Raw genomic sequence first — 21,309 nt, forward strand, 5'->3', positions numbered from 1 at the left:
GATATAGCTATAGCTCCCATATATATTGTTCATCCGATGTGTTATTTTTGTCCTCCGCAGCCGTAATATGCACTCTGTAACAAAAATATTTGGGGAAATATATCAATACAGCTTAGAAATACATTTGCTTAATTTTATTGAGATCGGTTCAGATTTGGATATAGCTCCCATATATAACTTTGTCCAATTTACCTTTGATTGTGCACCAAACGTCAAATATTTGCCCAAATGGATGAAATTTGGCACTTACGACTTAATTGAATCTAGAAGCTAGTATGTCAAATTTGGTGAAGATCGGTTCAGATATAACTATAGCTCGCATATATACTGTTCATCCGATTTGTTATATTTGTTACCCACAACCGTAATATGCACTCCGTAACAACGATATTCAGGGAAATATGTCAAATACAGCTCAGAAATTTCTTTGCCAATATATATATATATATATATATAGCCGTTTCGCCTGGGCGTTTATGAATCAGTCAGTCACTCATCACTCTCTTCGTTTATATATATATGAGATAAGGCTGAGTTTTTGGAAACTCGTACTATAAGTGTACAAAAGGTATAGAATTTGAAGACATTGTATTGGTAACGGATGGTTCTAGAATTCTGAAATTTGGAATTTATTTATTTTATTTTATTTATTTAATCTATTAGTCTATGGATAATTCCTTACAGACTATATATGTACATAACTAATAATTGTATAATTAAAATTAAGAATTTAAGAACATTATTATTTTACTTTTTATAGTATTAATATCCATTGTAAAATCGATAAAATTATAAAACGTGTTAAAATCTTTTGAAATTCTTGTTAAAGGATCAGCATTTGCATAGTTCATCCTGGAGAATTGAATTGCTAGTGGTGCATAGTTGCGGGTAGTACGTTGAGGAACATTGAAATTTATGTTGTTAACAAGAAAACCAGCAGAAATATCCCCCATAATCACATTATAAAGAAATGAGACATTTAGCATTTTTCTACGGCCTTCCAGAGTTGGCAGCTTGATCAGTGAGAGTCTATCAGTGTATGGTGGAAGATTATCATATGAAAAGTTCAAACTTCGTAGACAGAAAAGTAGGAATTGTTTTTGAACAGACTCGATGCGGTCGCTGTGTGTTTTATAAATTGGATCCCATATGACCGAAGAGTATTCCAAAATTGGGCGAACAATTGACATGTATAAATTTTTTGAAACATAAGGATCCTTAAACTCTTTACTCCAACGTTTCACAAAACCAAGAACTGATTTTGCTTTGTTTATAGAAACAGAAATATGAGATTTAAAGTTAAGTTTACAATCCAATACAACTCCAAGATCAACGAATGTATCAACTTTTTCCTTTTTTTCTTGTGAATCTCATAAGTTTGCATTTCCATAAGATTAATGTTGCACCAGTTAACAAACGAATTCAAATCATTTTGAAGCAACTGATTCTTACATATCTCCGAAATGCTAAGAAATATTTTCACATCGTCGGCATACATCAAAATATTTGAAAATTTTATAGATGAAAGTAGATCATTTATAAATAAAGAAAATAGGATTGGTCCTAGATGACTTCCTTGTGGGACTCCAGAAGAAACCATAATACTCTTCGAAATGGCATATTTAAAACATACTTTTTGTGTTCTATTTTGTAGATATGAAAAAATCCATTCGGAACTTCTATTTGTAAATCCAATGTTTTTAAGTTTTAATCGTAATAATTTATGATTAACTTTAGAATGCCTTGCTGTGTAAATTCTGTGTAAATTACATCAGTTTCCTTGAAGAAATCCTCGATTTATAACTGTAGTGAACCGAATGAGGTTTGTTGTTGTAGAAAACTTCCTCTGAAATCCGTGCTGATAGGGTGAAACAATAGAACTAATGCAATGGATAAGGTTTTCAGTAATCAGTTTTTCGAAAAGCTTTGGAATCACGCTAAATTTTGCTATTCCTCGGTAATTGGCCACATAAGATTTATTTCCGTTTTTAAAGAGTGGAATGATATACAATGTTTTCCAAACCTCAGGAAAAACAGCTTGAGTTATGGAATGAGGGTCCTTGTAGGGGTTAAGGAGAAATATAGCAAAGGAGATGAAAAAACTACAACAAACTTCAGACTGCTGTTATTACCGTGATACTGGTAGCGTAGCCCGACGTCAAAGAAGTGGACGGAAGAAAACAGCAACATCAGCAGAAATGGTTCGAAAAGTAAAGAAGCGACTTGATCGAAACCCGCGTCGCAGAGGCCGAAAAATGGCTCGTGAGCTGAACATATCGCAATATTCCATTCGGCAAATATTGAAAAATGAGCCATTGAAATTCCCAACAGTGCAAGAACTTACACCGCAACAGAAAGAAAATAGACTCAAAAGAGCTAAAAAGTTGCTTCGCTTGGGCGAAAGTGGTGAACTGCCGAATTTAATTTTTTCCGATGAGAAAGCATTCGTTGTCCAGCAGTTTGTAAACAAACAAAATGATCACGTTTACTTGCCAAAGAGGTCTGCTGAAAATGTGCACCTTCGGTTGACCATCAGAACTCAAGCGCCGGCCATTGTGATGGTGTAGACCGCGATTACAGCCGATGGTCGCTCTCCGCTCACATTAATCGACCGTGGCATCAGAATAAATGCCGAATAATATCGCGAAAATATTGTGGAGGGTGTATTAAAGCCTTGGGCACACAAACATTTTGGTGGCAGACTTTGGACATCCCAACAGGACTCAGACCATCGCACTCAAGAATGGTTACAAAATGAGGTTCCTCGCTTCATTTCCAGCGCACAATGGCCACCAAATTCTCCGGATACCAATCCGTTGGATTATTGTGTCTGGAGTATTTTGGAAAGCAAGGTTGGCACTAAAAAAATACCAAAGTGTCGATCGCCTCCAGCAAGCGCTTCGCCGGGAATGGTCCAAAATACCGCAGAGCAACATTCGGTCAGCGTGTGACAGTTTCATTGGCCGTTTGAAGGCCATAATTCGTCCCAAAGATGACCAATTCGAACAAATCTAAACTTATTCTTAAATTTGATGCTATATCCGACTTTTTTGCTTTTATTCAATAACATTAAAAAAAATTAAAAAAGTATGCCGTTTGATTTTGTTGCATTTTTTATCCCTGAAGCTTGAAAAAATCTTTGTATAATCTTGGGAGAACTTATTATGAAATTTTTTATATGCGTTGTAATTTGGAGTCAAGGGGAACTGGTATATGGGATGCATATCCAACTCTAAAACAATTTCCTTTGGACCGTAAGCTGTAGCGTATAATATAACTTCTAGAAAGGTTATATTAAACAAGTAAAAAAGCAGTGAGTTCGGCCGGGCGAATTTGGAAATTTTCAAAAAAAAAAAAAAAATAAATAACAATAATAATAGTAATAGTAATAATAATAATAATAATAATAATAATAATAATAATAATAATAAAAATAATAGCAATAATAATAACAATACTAATAATAATAATAACAATAATAATAATGATAATAATAATAATAATAATAATAATAATAATAATAATAATAATAATAATAATAATAATAATAATAATAATAATAATAATAATAATAATAATAATAATAATAATAATAATAATAATAATAATAATAATAATAACAATAATAATAATAAATAAATAAAGTCCGTTGAATAAAATTCCCGATATTTGGGACTATACGAAGACCCTCCTGGGCTTTACGAAGATAATAATAATAATAATAATAATAATAATAATAATAATAATAATAATAATAATAATAATAATAATAATAATAATAATAATAATAATAATAATAATAATAATAATAATAATAATAAATAAATAAATAAAGTCCGTTGAATAAAATTCCTGATATTTGGGGCTATACGAAGACCCTCATAGAAATTTGTAGCCATTAAATACGAAATTTGAAACAATTCCGTTGAACAATATGCCTAAAATTGTCAAAATACCGAATATAGGGAGGAACCGATATATGCGGGTTTTACGAAGACCTGGATCTGCATAGACAATTTTATATCACAGGCTGTAGTACTCATACGAATTTCAAATACGGCAAGTACGAAATTTGAAACAATTCCGGTGAAAAATGTCGCCAAATTCATCAAAATACCGAATAAAGGGAGCCACAGTCATATGGGGGCTATACCTAAACGTGGACCAATATATCCCATTTTCAATACCAAAAGCCCTGAAGACCAAACTCACGTCGGAGTAATATTTTTTCAACCTACTTAAATTCGTTTGGAGGCTAGATTGATTTCCACAGACGGACATCGTTAAAGCGAAATAGAATTTTATGCTGATCAAGATCGAATTTAGCAGAGATATATCTGAGCAGGTTGAGATATCTGTTACCAAATGTTTTGGAGTGCATATAGCGAATTAAGTTCATCACATTCGCAATATGCACTCCAAAACAATGATATTCGGATCAAATTGAATGAAAAATATATATGGGATCTATAGCTATATCTAAACTGATTTTCACGATTTTCTACTTTATTTCACATACTTGCTTCGCATGTTTCAAATTTCATCCTACTTGGGCTTAGAAAATAAATTTTGTAATAAAATAATAATCGGGTGAACATATATATAGGAGCTATATCTAAATATTGACCGATTATCACTAATTTCAATAGGGTTCTTTCTTAGGCCAAACTGGTCTTGAAATTTGTAATTTTGTGCGATACATCAAAATTTTGTGAAAATCGGTTCGGATATAGCTATAGCTCCCATATTTGTTTCATCCGATGCTTCGGAATTACCTTTACCAAATTTTATCGGCCAAGATTGGCATATTGCTCCCATTTATATCCTTAATTCGACATCAGATTTATTGTGCAAATAATGGCTAATATCAACAAATTATATATATAGTGGAGGTGGTATGATCTATTTCAAATAAATTCTTTTGTTACGGGAGCTTTACTCAATATGTATCATATTTTCTGCCCTGCCCGATTTTTGATTTTTCCTTATTGGTTTTAATATCCACCCCAATTTTATATCAAAACCCAAAATTTGTCAATAGAAGAAATACATTTGATGCTAATATGAATTGCAAATCAATTTGAATTGACATTTCTCGATTTTATTAAAAAATCATGTATTTCATTTTAGAGCTTTTTGCCATTTTTTAATCTTTTTGTTTGGAAACCCCTGTGAACTGTGGACGCACACAATAATTGATTTATATACGCTTTTAGATATTCCTAATTTAGTCAGTGATATATTCTATCAATCGCTATTGACCTAAATGGACAACCTAACTCTTTTAATTCTGTACGCGAGAAAAAACTTAAAATATCTATTCCGGCTGTGTTCCGGAAAAAATTGGGAAGGAAAATTTGAAAAAATATATTTAAAGCATCTTAATGGATTTTTATTAATCAGCTCTTCATTCTTGTTCAATTAAATATCTCATTTTGTTAAAAAAGGTTAATCAGTATACACAGATTTGTAAATGCAGGTTCCTTTCAATTTTCAATTTTATAAAACATATAATACAACCTAGGCAAGGACACTTCAGGACACCTTCAATACTCGTGTTATCTGTTACATGTGCTACAAAAAAAGTAAATCAATTTCACTTATACACATTTTATTGAAGCGTTTTAGAGTACCTATAATTGCCCATAAAAAACTGCTAAGCAAATTAATAAAAGCTGTGTTGTATTGAACTAAATGCAAGAAAAAAATATAATTTATTTTTTGATACAAAATGGGTTTATTCGAAAATACACAAATGCCATTGAACTAAGCGTATTTTGAATTCTGTCCGCATCCAGCATGGTTTGATACATTTTATCTCATCTGTAATAGTTTACTTAAACATGAACTAAGACATTACAGGCGTTAAGTTTTGGTGTGTTTGTAAAAAATGCGGATGCCCGACTAGCTGAGGCGCGATTATATGATAAGAATAAGAAAAACAAGTAAAAACTCAGTAAGTTCCGCCGGCACAAACTTTGAATACCCTCCACCATTTCGAACGAATTTGAAAATACCTAATATAGGAAGGTGCCGTTATATGAGGGAATATACGATATTGTGGACCTATATAGACAAATCTATGTCTGGGGTAAAGTACTCACAAGGAACCCCTTGTGTGGATTTTCAGATAATTCCATTGGGAACTGTGGCTAAAATCATCAAAATCCCGAATATCGGGGGTACCGTCATATGGGGGATATACGATATTGTAGACCTATATAGACAAATCTATGTCTGGGATTAAAGTGCTCACAAAGAAATCCTTGTGTCGATTTTCAGAGAATACCATTGGAATATATAGCTAAAATCATCAAAATACCGAATAACGGGGGTACCGTTATATGGGAGCTATACGATATCGATAACCTATAGAGAACTCTATGTCAGGGGGTAAAGTGCTCACAAAGAACCCCTTGTTTGAAATTTCAGACAATTCAATTGAAAAATGTGGGTAAAATCATCAAAATACCAAATATCGGGGGTACCGTTATATGGGGGCTATACGATATTGTGGACCTATATAGATAATTCTCTGCCGAGGTATAAAGTACCCACAAGGAACTCCTTGTGTGGATTTTCAGACAATTCCGTTGAAAAATGTGGGTAAAATCATCAAAATACCGAATATCGGGGGTACCGTTATATGGGGGCTATACGATATTGTGGACCTATATAGATAATTCTCTGCCGAGGTATAAAGTACCCACAAGGAACTCCTTGTGCGCATTTTCAGACAATTCCATTGAAAAATGTGGGTAAAATCATCAAAATACCGAATATCGGGGGGTACCGTTACATGGGGGCTATACGATATCGTGAACCTATATAGACAATTCTTTTTTAGAGGGTGAAATACTTATAAAGGACTCCTTGTGTGGAATTTCAGACAATTCCGTTGAAAAATGTGGGTAAAATCATAAAAATACTGAATATCGGGGGGTACCGTTATATGGGGGCTATATGATATCGTCGACCTATATAGACAATTCTCTTTCGAGGTATAAAGTACCCACAAGGAACTCCTTGTGTAGATTTTAAGACAAATTCGTTCAAAAATGTCGGTAAAATCATCAAAATACCGAATATCGGGGGGTACCGTTATATGGGGGCTATACGATATCGTGGACCGATATAGCCCATCTTCGAACGTAACCTGCCTGCAGACAAAAGAGAGATATGTGCAAAATTTTAGCTTCCTATCTTAATTCGTTTAGACTGTAGCGTGATTACAACAGACGGACGGACAGTGCTAAATCTTAGAATTTTACGCTGATCAGGAATATATATACTTTGTTGGGTCTAAAATGATTATTTCGATGAGTTACAAACGGAATGACGAACTTAATATACCCTCCATACTATGTATGGTGGAGGGTATAAAAAAAAAACAAGTAAGCAAAGGCTAAAGTCGTGCGAGGCTGACCATGTGATATCCTACATCACTATTATATATTGGAAAACCTCCTCAGGTCCCAACACATTTTAGTCGATTATTTAAAACAATGTCCTGTACAAGTTTTACCTTTTGTTTTTTAACCGGAATATTTTCTTTATATTTATTCTCTATGTCGTGTTGATAGGTATCGAAAAAAATTCGCAAGTTGAGGTCCATTTTACCCCCAAAATATAATTGGAGGGTCGTCAAAAATGCTACACTTCTGCGCTATCCTAAGTCCTAACACCATGCAAAATTCCGTTTCGATTGATTTTTAATTGTGACCTGTGGAGCCACTGCAAGATCAGGAAAGTTTCAATATACATATAATAGGCTTTAATGCTGACCCTAACTGTCTACGAAAATTTCTTGAGAATCGGACGATAATTGCGATTTGAATATAATAATCCTAAAACATAGTGGTGTATGGTGAAAAAATACTACCAAACGCACAATTCAATAAGTGAAATATGAAAAAATCTCATGTGATAAAAATATGATAAAAAAATAAAAAATTAAAAAAAGAAGTAAGCAAAGGCTATAGTCGTGTGGGGTCGACCATGTGATACCCTACAACACTACAATATTTTGAAAGGCCCCTTATGTCCGAAACCATTTTGGAACATTTCGCTTTTGAAATTATGTTATAGAGCCCTGCCCACATATTACCCTTAGTTTTTTTGACCAGGGACATTTGTCCAATATATACGCACTTCGTCGTGCTGTTAGTTGTTGTAGTCCATTTTACAGCTAAACATAATCCAATGGTCACTAAAAATGCTAGACTTCTTCCCTGTCCTTAACTCTCTTCTCATGTAAAATTTCCAATCGAATGGTTTCAATTGTGTGATCAGAAAAAAATTCTGTTTCTGGTTCATTTGAATCATATCCAAAATCAAGAGGCTCTTCTGTATCTACAAATAGACTTATCTATATGATTAGCTTATCTACGATATTTGACTATATTCGTCAACAAAATCAGCATACAAAAGCCGGAACTTCGCCTTTTCTGTATTTTGGATTTCGCCTTTAATTTATTTTCAGCGTTTCGTTAGAATGGATATGCTGGTATTTTTTTTTCGCACAAAAGTAATGGTCCATTCTACCTTTATTTCGAGTCCTTTGGTTTCTATTTGTGACCTTTATAACGGATACAAATCAAATATATTTCGGAGATCCTTGAAAACAATAGGCCTAGCCCTTCTGAGCCTAACCCTACCCTTCTGAAAATTTTCGTGAAGAACGGATGATAATTGCAATCTGTATATTATAACCCCAATCTGTGTTGTAAGGTGAAAAAATATTACAAAATATACACTTCACTATTATAAGTCAAATTGAAAAAATCGCATGCGATAAAAAATATGAAAAGATAAAAATATGTTACAAAATACTACAAAATCTATATTAACATGATTATTGAAATCTTTTAATGCGATTTTTTTTAGATATTATACTTTTATGCCAAGAGGCCATTCTGAATTGACAAAATTTGTTAAAATCGGTCCAACCATCCTTGAGATATAAGCATTCTAGCTAATACCCCCTTCCTTTGTATATACACATTGTATATATTTCGCTATATACATCTGATATATTTACTATCGGCATCTACATAACTGTCAGAATTGACTTGTTCGTCTATTTGTGATTTCGCCGGGATTTAAAATATTCCGGTTTAAATGAAAATTTGACTATTATTTAACACAAATATTATGGTCCATTCCACCCACTAAATATTACCCGATCACCATCAAAATTGGAAGGTTTCTGCCCAGCCCTAAGCTCTAGCCCCATGCTAACTTCCTAACTTTGATAGGTCTATAATTGTTACCTGTAGAGCAACTGCAAAATCAGGAAATTTTTCACCCCTAAATATTATGCGATCATCTCCAAAAGAAATAGGGTTCTATTCTGACCTTAACCGCACCTCCATTTTCAATTTGGTGAGGATCGGGTCATAATTGCGACCTGTATAGTGATTACAAATTGACATGGACAGACGGACGGAAGGACATACATAGCTAGATCGACTCAGCTCGGCGAGATAGGAAGATCTATATATACTTTCCTATGCGGGAAACCGATATTCGAGGTGTTAAATAATTTTTGGCCCAATCAAACTTATAATTCCCCCAACACATAGTGTTGTAGAGTTTTACATAAACTCTTATGAAGTTCGTCTTTATGCCTAGCACGTGGCGTTGTTTTGAGTTTTAATTTGTTCTAGGACCAATAGTAGATAACTGTATTCTAGGATATTTGAACCTATAGATGTATTTTTTTTTCGATATGAGCCCTTAATATTAAATAAACTAACATTACAGTTCATATAAGAATTATATTTAACTCATTGTTGCAATTTCAGTTTTTAATACTTCGCTGAATTGTTTAAAAAGGGTAAAACAGGGAACCCCTTAAAGGTTTTCCGTCAAATTCCATTAAATGACACAAACATATTTTGTTGGAAAATTTCACCCTTTCTGTTGCAAAAAATCATAAGTCATGCCACATCACCTTACACCTCTCCATTCAATAAAATTGTTGGCTTCCTATACCAGCCATTCTTTCTTATCAGTTAATATTTAACCTTTTCGTAAAGTAAAATTGAAATATTTTCGTATTATGGGGTTTTCTTTACTTTAACGGTATATTTTTCAATACCAGGGGAAGGTTTTTGAAAAGGGTTACAATAATCATCATCGCTGTAATCTTTGTTATCACAAACGCTTTAATCGATTTCTTTATGGCATTTATACGAACAAGTGTATATCCTTATTTCATCTTTGAAATTCCTTTTTTGGAGAGGAAGAATAAAATTTTAAAATATTATCAATACAAAGTAAAAATAAAATCCGAAAAGTGAAATATTGAATGGTAGCAAAAAATGGGAAGAGCAAAAAATGGAAAGAGCATGAATGGCCTGCCAGTTTGGGATGTATGCATCTGTGTGTTTTGTGTCAGTTATCTGTTTGACTGGCGACGAACCCATATCCTCTGCACACACACACGACAAGTTCCATTCAAGCATGTAAATATGTTATGACAAGGATTAAATTATGGCTTAAGATAAAAATCTTTTACATAAAAGCACGCATTTGAATTTAAAAAAAGGAAAAAAAAAGAAAAATGATTGAAATCTGAACATGTGTGTGTGCGCGTGTGTTAGGGAAATGTGTTAAGTGTTTGAAGAGAAGACACTTAAAATTCAATATGAATTATGAAGATAATTTTTCTACATAAAGGATGTCAAATATGTTAATGGAGTTCACCGCAAGTATGACACTTATCAAATGTAAACGATTTTAAGGAAGTGGTGAGATTTCATTCTTCGACAATTTAAAAGGAAGAAATTGGGTTATTTTTAAGGAAGCCGACAAGAAAAAAAGGCTGTACTCGGGAGAATGCCATATAAACTTATCGTAAGAAGAAAATAAACTTAGTGTTTGGGATTTAAGAGGTTCAGAAAAATTTTCCATAAAAAAAGATTAAACAGCTAGAAAATGTTTTGATGTTTAACAAAGAAAGGAATAATATGAAAATCATTTCTAGTAACTACTTCTAGTTTTTAATACTCATTTTTTCAAATATAAGTAGAAGGTATAAACTATTAAGTAGAAGTAAAAGTTTGAATGATATTTATCTCATCAAAGTATAACGAGGGATGCCGAATCAAGTCACTTTTCATCATATTCTGACTCCGATGTCCTCATGTTTTACGATACCAAATAGTATATTACTATCGATACCACATCGAAAATCGGGAGCTAATATAGAGTGAACGATATACGAAATGTCGAATACATGTTAAAAATTTGTTGTGGGAAAAGAACCTTCCTACTTAAAACCCGAAATGTCTAGATTTCTCTCAAAAGGTTGAGAATATAAACAAGTAAAAAAGCAGTAAGGTCGGCCGGGCCGAACTTGTATACCCTCCACCATTTGGAACGAATTAGAAAATTTTCAGAAAAAAAAATAAATAAAATCCATTATTTTTTTTTTAAATCTTTACAATATCTAATATAGGAAGGTGCCGATATATGGGGGTATATACGATATTGTGGACCTATTAAGACAAATCTATGTCTGGTTGTAAAGTACTCACAAGGAACTCCTTGTGTGGATTTTCAGATAATTCCATTGGAAAAAGTGACTAAAATCATCAAACTACTGAATATAGGGGGGTACCGTTATATGGGGGGTATACGACATTGCGCACCTATATAGACAATTCCCTTTCAGGGGGTTAAGTGCTCACAAAGAACTCCTTGTGTGGATTTTCAGACAATACGATTTGAAAATGTGGCCAAAATCATCAAAATACCGAATATCGGGGGTACTGTTATATGGGAGCTATACGATATCATTAACCTATATAAAGAATTCTCTGTAGGGGGGTAAAGTGCTCACAAAAAAACCTCTTGTGTACAATTTCCGTTGAAAAATGTGGCTAAAATCATCACAATACCGAATATCGAGGGTACCGTTATATGGGGGCTATACGATATCGTGGACCTCTGCTGAGATATTAAGTACCCACAAGGAACTCCTTGTGTGGATTTTCAGACAATTCCGTTGAAAAATGTGGGTAAAATCATCAAAATACCGAATATCGGGGGGTACAGTTATATTGGGGATGTACGATATCGTGGACATATATAGACAATTCTCTCTCAAGGGAGTAAAGTATTCACAAGGAACTACTTGTGTGAATATTCAGACAATTCCATTGAAAATGTGGCTAACATCTTCAAAATACCGAATATCGGAGGTTACCGTTATATGGGGGCTATACGATATCGTGGACCGATATAGCCAATCTTCGAACTTGACCTGCCTGCAGACAAAAGAGAGATTAGTGCAAAATTTTAGCTTCCTATCTTTATTCGTTTAGACTGTAGCGTGATTACAACAGAGGAAAGACGGGCGGACAGTGCTAAATCGTCTTAGAATTTTACGCTGATCAAGAATATATATACTTTATTGGGTCTAAAATGATTATTTCGATGAGTTACAAACGGAATGACGAACTTAATATACCTTCCGTACTATGTATGGTGGAGGGTATAAGAATCAGGAGATAACATATTCAATTCCAAGTTAAAATGAAAACTTTTATTACCAAATAATGAATTTCCTAATCAATTTTTTGCTATCGTAACTACTTACAAATCAACCCACTTTTTTGTCAACTAAAAATAGTACATAAGCAACCAATAAAGAAAAGTCAAAAGTCCGGATTATATTATACCCTACGCCACTATGCATTTTAGTAAAGCTGTCGTAACAAAATAATTTATTTGAAGTAGATCATACCACCTATCAACATTTGCCTTTAGAGCAATTATAATTTGTTATAAAGTGAATGATATCACTTAGGGAAGGATTATATTAAAAGAATATTTATCGGAGACGAGTTGCTCAAAATGAAAACAAACGTCCTGAAATTCACTCCATTTGGGCTGATATTAGACATTATTTGCACAGTAGACCTGAAATCGGATTAAGGATATATATATGAGAGCTATATCTAAATCGTAGCCGTTCTCGATATAATTCGTTCTGTTAAGGGATTGATTCAATTCTCTAAGCACATGACCTCAAATATGAGTCCTAGACCCACGGTGTTATATATCGATATTTCGGCTAGCACACTCGATCTACCTATGCGTATTGTCCATTACTTTATAGGTCCCGATTATTGTCCGCAGTAATAAAATGATGATACCTCTCCAACAAAGGTTCAACATTAAAAAAAAAGTAAGCAAAGGCTATAGTCGTGCGGGGCCGACCATGTGATACCCTACAACACTACAACAAGTTAGAAACAATCCTATGTCCAAAACAATTTTGGAAGATTTCGCTTTTGAAATTATGTCACGGAGCACTGTCCAGATATTACCCTCAGCATTTTGACCAGGGACTTTGCCCAGTATTTACACACTCCGTCGTGCTGTTAGTTGTTGTGGTCCAGTTTACAGCTCAATATAATCCAATGCTCGTTTGGGTTGAGCTAGAATTCTTTCCTATCCTTAACGCTCTTCTAAGGCGTGTCGCATGGCTTCAATTGTGTGATCAGGAATTTTTTTCTGGTTTTGGTTCATTTGAACCCCTAATATTTTACGACCATCTCCAAAAGCAAGAGGCCCCTCAGTATCTCCAAATTTATACTCATCTATATGATTTTCTTGTCTACGATATTTGGCTATATTCGTCAACGAAATCTGCATAAAAAAGCCAGAAGTTAAGAAAAGATGTGTTTCTGACAGAAATAGTGTTCCATTCTATCCATGTCCTAAACCCAAACTTCATGCGAGATTTCGTGTCCTTTGGTTTCTATTTGTGACCTTTATAACGGCTGCAAAATCAGGAACATTTTTAGTTGTTGGTCCATTTCAACTCCTAAATATATTGCGGACGTCTTTGATAACAATAGGCCTAGCCTTTCTGAAACCTATATTACCATCATTATTGGTAATTTTTATGCGAATTTTTTATATTTTTTTATGTTAAGAGGACATTCTGAATTGACAACATTTTTCAAAATCGGTCCAGCCATTCTTGAGATATAAACATTCTAGCTAACGTCCCCTACTTTTGTATATACACATTGTATATATTTCGATATATATCCGATATAGGGTAAGTGCAAAGACCTAAAATGGTAAAGAATAGACAAAATGCATTTTGAGCAAATGGTTTGTGTCTACAATTAATAGAGTAACAGCTCATGGCAGAGACATGTTAATATAAAAACCACAGTTACAGAAACGAATAACCAATAAAAATTTGAAAAATCCAAAATTTTGGTTTCGAAATTTTATTCCATAGACCTTTCCAAAAATTTGCATATTGCTTTAGCGGTTTAAATCAGTTAACATTGGTGACTATGTAGTTATGATATCGTAACAACAGAGGTATTTTCACAGGGTTGCCATGTTTTGACTCTGTCTTGTCCTATCTTTACACTTCTATGTCTTTGGTAAGTGTGCCTAAGTTCGGCATGTCCCAGTAGTCGGCACTTTTTATTTTTAAGCCCAAACAAATGAAACTATTATAGCTAAATGTATTTTGTTTACTTCAAATATACTGTCAGCTATCTTTGTGTACAATTTCGCTAAGATGATTTATTCTAATAAAAATTAAATTTTTGTCTGTGAAGGTCCTCAACAATCCATATTCTTGAGAAAAGTACAATAAAGACGTCGAATCAGTTAAACTAAAGAAAAATATTATATTTTAATGAATTAATTTATTATTATTATTTATTATGCTTACAAAAAAAATTGGAATGCCGACTGTTGGAACATGCCATACCGACAATTGGCAAGTGGTGCCGACTACTGGCAAAAGAGCATTGTTTTAATAAAACTACAAATTTATGAAATTTAATAAAAAGTTATTAGAACTTTATTTATTATTGCAAAATCGGGCTACGTTACCAGTATCACGGTAACGAGCGATGGTACGAGACACAAACGATTTATTCACTTTTAAATGCTGGAGTGCTCTAACGATAGTCACTTGTGGTTTTCTAGCCAAATATAATGAAATCACACTATCACGCATGAAATCCATCACGAATAACATTTTTTTTTTTGAAAATTCTCTCCAGAATGTTTATGTACGCTTGTAAACAATATAATGATCTGTCACTGGAATAATTTAAGCAGCTTTCGGATGAGTGGCTTAGAAATGACAGCAGTCTGAAGGTAGTTGTAGTGTTTTCATCTCACCCTGCATATGAGAGCTATACCAAAACGTGTACCGATATGACCCGTATTTTTTGCAAATGATTCTACATATAACCCATAGGACTGCCTCAAACTTAATTTTGCAAGTATAGAGCAACCTATTTGGGGGTCTTTGTGTATGGCTCCTTGGTATGGGACCCCAAACCCTTTTGGGGGCTTTTGTAGGTATTCTTGGAATCTCCCACCCCAAGTTGGCTGCTGCACAGTGTAATTATATGATTTTAGTAATTAAAATTTTTCTATTCCCCCAAGTAGCCTAATCAAATTTTTTTAGTCAAAACGATAGGAAAAATTGGTCAAAATCCATGAAATTGGTAAAATTAGAAGGAACCTTATACGGGCGCTACCACGAAACATTGGCTTCCATGGAAAATTTTCTGCGAAGAGGTTTTCTAACCCCTTTAAAATCAAGATGCCAAGTAAGGACTAGTGTTATTATCTGCTCTTAGTGGTTGGTATCTACTACATCTTTTTAAAATTGTGACTAATTTTATAAAAAAAAAAAACTGAATACCTGAAGAAATCGTATTATGGACAAGATTCCGTCAAGTGGTCAGACTTGACTACTGACAAAATACATACATGTGTCAAATTTTCTATTCCAATTCGTTCGAAGGGCACTTCGAATTTTACAGACAAAAAATAGATTTTGAGCAAAATTCCCCAAAAAGGTTTACCTCTTTGGAGGGGGTATATAAATAAGTTCCCATAGTCAGAGTGATTTTTTTGGCTTCTAGACTTCGGAACCGTATTTTGACTTAATTTTCCAATGGATGTATCTATAATATTGTATCAAAGAGTTCTCAAAAAAGAACTTTCAAAATCGGTCAACTTTTTAGAATAGCCTTCATAAAACAGTACCGCCCTATTTCCGGTATTTGGAAGGGGTGCATTCCAATGTTTACGTTTAATAGAGTAGGGTATCAACGTTTCGGCCTTTTACTTGTGGAATGTAGGTTTTTTGAATAACAATTTTAAACATGTTACCTTAAAATTATTTATATAAAGTCCTAGCCCAGTTTTCCAACGGGATTTGGAGTAATTTTGTACTTCGGACGAGAAATGGTGTCACGACCATCATTCAAAAGAACTTCGAAGGCTTTAGCCCAAACATGTTTACATCAACCTCTTAGGCATTATAAAAACCTGGCACACATTTTGACGTAGACAAGACAAGAAGTTTGGAAATGAAATACATCGTAAAAACGATCGAAACCTCAAAACTCTGTTTAAAAACACAATTGAATAATATCTAAAAATTCACATACACAATACCACATAAGAAAGAATTTCTCAAAACGTCTCGATATGAAATTACCAAATAACTTCTCCATTTCATTATCATTAAAATGTCGTGAAATTAAAAATTATTATGAAATTATGTCATGCTTCCTTCTTCTTGACAAGTTCCTTATCCAAGCAACCATGAAAAACATATTTTTCCGGCATTTAGACAAATTTATAAAATAGATTTTTCATTCATTCATTTCGACCTGAACTCATCCAAAAGTAATAAAGAACGAAAGAAAGAATAATTGAAGCCAAGGCAATTACAAAACGCAACACAAAGTTTCTCCAGCAACGAAAAATAATGAAAGAAAAACCTACAAAAAGATGTTTCAAACATAAATGAAATACACGAATACAGCTTCAGAACACAACGAGAAATGAATGTTACAAAAAAAAGAACGAAATAGAAAAGAAATTCCAACCAACAACGAAAACTCAACCACAAAGAAACGTTTTGTCGAAAATTAATGACAGCAAATAGAAAAATGATAACAGACAAGAAATTTGGTTTCCTATACTCACCAGCGGCGGCGGCGTCAATTGAAGTATAAATAACAACAATGGGTGGAAAAAAAGTTCAGAACTCATGAAAAAAACAACAACAAAGAAATAGCATATGTTAAAGAAACAAACAAAAAATCTTCAAAGACTCCTTAAGGAGATGTGAGAGAAAACCACGCAAAAAGTACAAAAGACATTTAAAGTTGATATCCTCTTTTACATACCCCCTCGAGGCAAGACAGCGGCTAATAATGAACAAAGCAAAAGAAAAAAACAACAAAGAATTCCTAATATGTGTACAAGAAAAGAGAGAAATAAGTCAGATTACAAACACTGAAGGAAAATTGCATGGATACAGTTGAACTTCTGTGGTATGTATAGTCGAATATATCGGTTTGAAAATTTGTTCGAGTTAAGCTTTTTTTTATTTTCCAATATAATAATGAAAGTCGGTACATAATTTCCATTACAAAAATTTGTTTGCTTTTTAATTTAATGCACTTTGTGATTCTGGTTTTTCCAATATAGAATTCATAATTGGCCTTGGAATCGGGTTCTAAAATTGTGTAGTAGATTGAAATATGTACAATCGGCTTATCGGGTTTGAGCTTAATGCAGGTCCAGATCTTCATGTAGCTCCATGTAACGGTAGCTGTCTATTGTTTAAATATAATTGTAATGGCCTCTGGAAATAATAAATTGCAGGTCTACGTCTTCGTATAGACCTCAATATAACGGTAATTCCTTCTATTCGGTATTTTAACATAATTTTTACCAGTTTTTGTTTTTTTATTGTTTGAAAATCTTTGAATTTCTTCCAAATTGTGGATGGTATTCAAAGTTCGGCAGGTCGATCTTACTGTTTTTTTCTAGTTAATTTTGTATTTGACACTTTTTCAAACTCTTTGGCAGGAAACTGGAACGTACCATCAACGTTACGGCATTTTCAAAGTTTTTTCCAACCGAATTTTCCGGAAAAATTGAAAGTGGACCCTATATTCAATCCCTATCCTCATGGTGGAGTGTATTAATAGCTCGACCCCTTCCGAACTTAACAGATTTTTACTTTTTGTTTTTTAAACTTTTAACAGAGCACGCTGAAACTATTGATGTTTTTCAATGATACAAAACATGAAACGTGAGAGAGCTGTTTCAACCAGTGTTGCCAAATAGATAATAGCTAAAAAATACTCTTTATTACTTCTGGATGACAGAACTAGAACATAGTACCATGAGGTACGCTCCAATTATGAATGACAAGTTTTTTGTATTCTGGTTCAACTTTAATCCAAACAAAAAAAGATGGCATAGTTATCTGGGATCTAGGGTTTTGTGGGAGTTATTCCAAATATCCTGCCAATTAATATGTCTGATTCCTTCCAAATACTCGAATACATTGTACATATATTGTAGTCAAATGTCAAAGGTCTACAGAATATAATATGATTCATATTTCAACAGATGAAGAAGTGGGCATTTAGGCTGACTCGTGTTCATAGAAAAATAAATTAAGAATTTTATGCTTATGAAAATTAATTACTGAGTCTCTTGTCATATGGCTAGAGAGGGTATATAGGGTTGCCCATATTCGACGGACCCATCAGGCAACGCCATAACTTTTAACAGAGATGTCACATCGTTTAATGACATAACGCGTTTGAAGTGTCAGTCCAAGCAGATTTTTAACATGAACCAATACACGCCACGCGAGCGCTCTGAAATAGTTAAAATTTACATTCAACAGAAGAAGTCAATTGTGAAAACTCAACGTGCTTTTAAAACATTAAAAAATGTGAGAAGTGCGCTTTCTAAGAACACCTTTAAGCGTTTATACGAAAAATTTTCGACTGGTAAGGCTCTTTCTAATCCGAAGAGGCCATATAAAAGTCGACCAAGGCGATCGGCCGAGAATATCGCTGCTGTACGAGCCAGTGTTGAGAGGTCCCCAAGAACATCCCAAAAACGCCGTTCTCAGCAGTTGGGCATGGCTCGGTCCACTTTACAACGGATTATTCGCATTGATTTGCATTTGTTCCCGTACAAAATTCAATTGACGCAAAGAATGTTGCCTGCGGACAAGCATCGTCGATTGGAATGGGCCCAAAGGTCCGTCGAATATGGGCAACCCTGACATTTGATACGGTCAAACCGTGCCTAGTCGAAATAACGGTTTAGACCCTAGGTCCCTTTAGACCAAATCGGTTTCAGGACATTTGGAGTCGATCTAGCGATGTCCATCCGTCTGTCTGTCTGGCTGGTGAGCACGATAACTCTCGACGGGTTTATCCGTTTTGGTCCAAACTTGGAACATCGTAAATTTTTGTCAAACTTAGATCGAATTCGGAGTTGGGCAATATCGGTTCACTCCTTCTGGTACCTTCCCCATAAAATGTCGAAATCCGATTTTGCTCCAACTTTGTAAATCCTAATATTTCCATCAGTGCTAGGTTGGGTGTGAAAATGGACAATATCGGTCCACTCCATCAAGTACCTCCCCCACAAAGGGTCACAATTTTCAATACTTTTATATGTCATAACATGCGAAACAAGTCAGTGACTCTTTACAACTTTCTATATCCAAATATATATCTCAACTATAAACCTGAGATGAATATTGAATTTATGATTGGATATAAATGTTCGAGTTTCTTGAAATTTTGCCCATACCAATATTTTTATTTTTATTAGATGAAGTATATAAATGGATTTCTCGGTCGACTATATCGACTCAACGTGCGTTTTTTTAATAATTATCACATTCTCATATAAAGTGGAGAAAGTGGTCGAAATAGTCCAAACTTGGCATTTCGCAACATTTATATCATACTTATTTAGATCCGATACGAAATGCACAATATCGGTCCATTCCATCGGAACCTACTCCATATTGGGTCAAAAATTCGAATAATCATAACCGAAGTCAAATTTTATTTAAATAATCGAACATTAGCTAAGAGAATACTTCCGTCGGAAAAACCGACTGATTCTTTTTAACTTGTTATAGTCTACTTATCCCAGTCTCTGAGTCCTTGATCATGATATATCCCTAATATTAATGGAATAGTTTATTTCTACGAATCCTTAGACCCTGGTGAGCTTACTCGTATACGGAAAAAATAATTTGTACCACAGAATTGTTGTGTAATTTTCTATCCCATATAGAAATAATATGAAATATATTTTCAAGGTATAAATTAAACGACTAATGCCTACACTTATATAAATTTTAGTACGATTTAGTACTTTTTGTGCACTTTATAGCGTGGATTTACAAATTCACCTCCTTATCTAAGCGCTAAATACTCACATACCAATATTCACAATTCTAGCTCTTTTGGTACCATTTAGTACTTTTCATACACGTTACACTACAAATTTCCAAATTCATGTTCTTATGTAAACGCCTTGTATTCAAAGTGATCCCAATACCAAATTAACAATTCCAGTCCACTTCCTAGTTCTTTTCGTGGACTTATAGTACGCATTTCCAGAACGAACTCTTTTTTAACCTCCACCATGAAAAGGAGGTCATATCAACTTTGTCATTCCGTTTGTAAGATCTCTAAATGTTAGCCGTAGACCCCATAAAGTATATATATATATTCATAATCAGCATAAATTAGTAAGTCGATTTAACGTTGTCCGTCTGTCTGATGAAATCACAATAAAGCCCGCATTCAACCAAGAAGATGCTGTACTAAATTAAATTAAGTACTATTTCCACTCACTTAGTGCACAATTCAGCAGCCACTCCATTAAATTAACTCTACTTTCATCTCTCCATCCCCATGATTTTAATTGGTACAAAAATTTGTGAATTTTAGTTATTTTTAGAATTTTCAAAAACCCTATGGTTTGTCTATCCTACACAACATCAAAGACCCACATTCAAAATATCAAGATTTCAGAATATCAAAATTAAAACAATTTAGCGCTTTTCGTACTTTTCAACTTTCGTACTTTTCATATTTCAAAAATCACCTCCATATCTCAAATCCACCTTGGAAAAAGCGACGCTAATTCTAACATTTTAAAATAACAGCATCATATCTCACTGTGACGCAATAATAGTGTCGAATATACCTAATTCCAATATTTTAACACCTTCTTATTGACTAATTTAATATTTAGTACCTTTAGGTATTTTTTTAGTACTTTCAAACATCACATTCCTAATATCAACAGTGTCAAGGTTTTAGTTTCGGTACTTAAGGTGTACCTATTTAAATAACCCCGACTGTTTTGAGTTTCCCAACAAAACTACCCACGTAGACCTGGCGAGTGGAAAAGTCATAACGTTTAGGTTAAGATGCCACGATACTCGTT

The sequence above is a fragment of the Musca domestica genome, unplaced genomic scaffold, assembly GCF_030504385.1.
Source record: "Musca domestica strain aabys unplaced genomic scaffold, Musca_domestica.polishedcontigs.V.1.1 87, whole genome shotgun sequence".
Lineage (NCBI taxonomy): Eukaryota > Metazoa > Arthropoda > Insecta > Diptera > Muscidae > Musca > Musca domestica.